This window comes from Psammomys obesus, unplaced genomic scaffold (assembly GCF_907164565.1).
Source record: "Psammomys obesus unplaced genomic scaffold, mPsaObe1.curated_primary_1811, whole genome shotgun sequence".
Classification (NCBI taxonomy): Eukaryota; Metazoa; Chordata; class Mammalia; order Rodentia; family Muridae; genus Psammomys; species Psammomys obesus.
The window spans coordinates 1,334,411-1,338,588 of record NW_026587382.1 but is presented as its reverse complement, the minus strand read 5'-3'; the positions used below and the strand labels follow the sequence as shown (position 1 = coordinate 1,338,588).

The following is a 4,178-nucleotide window of genomic DNA, read 5'->3' as shown; positions in this document are numbered from 1 at the left end:
TGCTCCCTGATGCAGGACGGTCCTTTGTCCTCGTCCTTCCTGAAACTAGAGTTTCAGCTATATTTTAAAATCTATACCCAACCTTCCCCCTCTTCTTCCTGCCCCCCCCCCACACAACCTCACCTTTCTTTTTCTTTTTCAGCTTAAAGTAGTCACTGTTAGTTTTCTGACACTTTCTGCCAAGGAACATTTACTAAGTCAAAGTCCCCTGAACATGGCCCCTCAGTCTCAGGTTAGATACTTCATAAAACAGCCTCCTTTTGTGAACCAATAGAGTCTGATTCCCAGAAAGTACTTCCTCATATCAGGCCCAAACAGCTCCATGGGGCTCTGTGTTTAGGTGTGATGCCTGGCTCCATCATTTCCTTGCCTTGTGCCTGAGACAAGCTGTTCAGCAACAGTGCCTCAGTTTCCTCATCTGTCAAACATGATAGTAATGCTTCATGGGATTTGGGAGGACTGAATGCTAGAATCCTCAGAACGAATCAAATTACCCTTCCCATGCCAACCTTTTAAAAGACAAGGTACCAAGTTCATGTCATCACTTGAGTGTATCCCCTTCGTGCTCTGCTTCTCAACTCTGCCCACCCACAGACTAAGCTCTTTGTAGTCTCCACTGACCAAACTGTAAAATACTGAGATTTAAAAATCATCATCTTTGCATCTTCATTTTACCCACACCAAACCCCACGAACTTAATAAGGCCTCATATGAAAGTTAACCCACTTCCTCCCAGTCCCTGCGAGGATCTGTTGGCAACCCCAGAGCCTCAGAGCCTGTGACAGTACCTACGTGAGGGTGGAGACCGGAGTTGGGAGGCACTTGAAGGTCCTGAGACACCCTAGGACAACACCAGCTCCACCCTGACCGGTTCATCAGTTGTCAAACTATTTCCTGTTCTCTGCTTGTCCTGCCCCAGACATGGCCTGACTCTGTGTTGGGCTGTTTCTGGTTGTTAGTATGCTACTAACAAGCCTGAACAGTCCCCAAGGGGTGGAGAACAATAGCCTGATAGACAATAGCCTCCCTTACTTGGCACCTTGTGGTTGGAACAGATTAGTTAATTCCAGTATTGTAACAGATCTGTCACAGGCAGAAGATTCCTCCCCCCAACCCCTAAAACCAAAAGGGCATTGTCCTTAAAAATTAGGACAATAAAACTTGGAGCTAAGGAACTTGACCAAAATCACACAGGCAACTAATGGCACAACTTGCATTTTAGTCCTTGGTTCTTTACATGCTTTGTTCTGAAGGCTCAGGGCATCAACACTTTCTTTTTGAAGTGGCCCCTTTACAGCGGTCACTGACACCCAAAGGGCCTATAGGCTGGGAACTTTGGGTGTAGAGACACAGGTTAATACTTGGTAAGGCCATGGGTTCGTCACTGATGGATAGGGGAAATGGAAGAACTGCTTTGGGTTTGTTTATCTGTCTTTTCATCAGCAAGTCCAAGAGAGCTTCAAACCTAAGGCCTTTTTTTCAGGATATTTTGTCTTAACTACGTTTCTATTGCTTTGATACATCACCATGACCAAAATCAACTCAAGAAGAAAAGGGTTTATTTGACTTACAAGTCCTGGTCATAGTCCATCACGAAGGGAAGTCAGCAAAGAACTCGAGGCAGGAACCTAGAGGCAGGAACTGAGGCAGAGGCTGTGGGGGATGCTGCTGACTGGATTGCTCCTGCGGCTTGCTCAGTTTGCTTACACAAGCTAGGACTACATGCCCAGGGGTCGCACAGCCCATAGTCAGCTGGGCCCTCCTATATCAATCGTTAATCAAGAAAATACTCCCAAGGACTTGTCTACAGGCTGGTCTTATGGAAGCAATTCCTTAACTGACATTCCTTCTTCCCAGAGAAGTCTAGTTTGTGTCACGTTGACAAAATAAACCAGCAAATAAAAATACCAAACCGAACTAATTAATTGAAGAACCAACCAACTAACCAACCAACTAACTAGCCAACCAAGCAAACAAGCAAACAAAAAACAGCCAGAACTTCCTTCCAGAGATTGTAAAATAAGCAAACTTTTGAGCTATACAGCTTGTGGATCTCAGCTCTTATGGAGTGCAGTAATGGGAGATTGAGTACTTTGGACCAAGAAACCTTGAGAAACGGATACGACAATACTGAATTTATGAACTCTATTTGAGCAGCTTTGTGTGCTGGTTGGAGGTGATCAGTGAGGGAAATGAATGTATTGACTTCATCCAGGTGGTAAAGGGCTTTGGAGGATACCTGGAAGATGCGTTGAGAACCAACCAGGAGCTGAGGAAATCCAATGATGTTTTGATGAAAGCAGAGACTGGGTATAGCACAGATGTTAGGCGGAAGCGTGAATGTAATCAAGGGATGTAGGGTTCAAATGGAGACAGGGAGCTGAGGCTGAACGTGTGAAGCTGGAACAACAGATTCAGCTGATTTGAGATCCACTCACGTGTAGCACATCTGGCAGCTTTCAGTGAATCAAGGAGCAAAAATCAGCTCTGGCTTTTCTCAACCGAGGCCAAACATTCAGTGGCAATTCTGGGAACATTAGACTGTCAACCGCTGATGAATCTGGTTCCATTTGATCAGATACCAGCTCTGACAAGGCTGATGAATCACTGGACTAGGAGGCTTCTTTGCTGAAGAATTTCAAGATGAAGAAATGAGAAAAGAGTCACTCCACAGCTGACAGTTCATTGATGGCCCTCCTGGGCCTGTAATAAAAACCTGTTCCATTGGCTCGATGGTAGACCAGGCAAATCAATCAGTAGTTGCAAAAACTACAATGACTGTTCCCAGTGATGGCAGGCCCACTGGCGCTGTGTCTTCTATTGAGACATTGCCACTCTGAACCAGTCCTCAAAGGAAAACAGATTATTTACAACCTGTAAACAGTGACTCCACTCTGAACAACAGGCCACTGGAGCCAAGAACTGAGACAGTTTGGGCACAGTTCAGAATGCGGAGGGCAGTGACAGAACAAGCTGTGTGACTTTGTTTCAAAGACAGCTATTAAGCCCAACCTTGTGTCCCAGGTGGAAAGTGGATGATGTTTGGAAAGCTGTCTCTAAAGTGTGGAGTTGCCATTTGGTCTTTTAAGATGGTTGGAACTCATATCCTATTCCCGCCTGGTGGGAAAACCTGTTGAGACTGGAGAGGGAATGTTGGGTTTTATATCCCAGATGTCTTCAATGATCCTGACTACTGCTGTCAGTCGTGTGAATAAGACTGAGCAGGGAGGTCTAGCCAACGCAGGCTTGTGCAGGATCCCAGGCAGGACGGAAAGGAGCTAAGAGCATTTTCTCAACGTGGAAACTGTACCCCTCCTCAGCAAAGTGGATGGCATCCATACCATCTGCAGCCACCTGGAAGCCTTCCTTCAGAATCCCCAAAAATCCCTTCTGACCTTTTGGCTAAGCGAATTCTTCATGGGGGCAGAAGAAATAACAGATGAAGACAGCAGCATGGCTGCCATATACCGGGCTTTTCATGAACTTCCCGGGGCCAACAGGGACACACTAACCTTCCTCATGACTCACTTGCAGAGAGTGGCTCGGAGTCCGAACACTAAAAGGGATATTGCCAATCTAGCTCAAGTCTTTGACCCTCCAACAGTTGCTCATGCTGTGCTTAATCCATTGACATCCATTGACCCAGTGACATCAGCATCTCAGGACACCAAACGCTGGCTCAAGGTGGTGGAGCACTGGCTTTCTGTGCCCTTGGAATACTGGAGTCAGTTCACAGTGGTGGAACAAGAGAGTGTTGGCACTCAGCATGGCAATGCACATCATCAATTAGACTAAGGGGAACGTCCTGGTACCCCTGACCGCTCTGAATTCCAGCTTGCCAAGACTCCTTTATCAAGCTCCCTGTCACAGAGATTATACAACCTCTTCAAGAGCACTCCTAGATTTGGGGACAAAAGCAAGCCTGTCACCAACTTAGGTCATCAAGGCATTCCCCCCATTTACTGACTTCAGGAGACACACCTATTGGCTCTGTAGCACCCTCTGAAATTACTGCCTTTAGCATCTTCCAGGCTTTAAATGAAGTTTGTGTGTGAGGGTTTTATTATCATAGATCTCGCTCTCAGCTCTGGTGGCTTACTGATACCTTGTACTGGTCGTTGGAAGCTTTTAAATAGACTTTAACCAGGGTGGAAGGGCTACTAGCTACTGATTGTGAC

At 46.2% G+C, this 4,178-nt stretch overlaps 1 pseudogene; it reads left to right on the top strand.

Moving 5' to 3' along the window:
• The first annotated feature begins 2,278 nt into the window (after window positions 1-2,278).
• Window positions 2,279-3,966, top strand: LOC129673883 (rac GTPase-activating protein 1-like; annotated as a pseudogene).
• The last annotated feature ends 212 nt before the right edge of the window (window positions 3,967-4,178 follow it).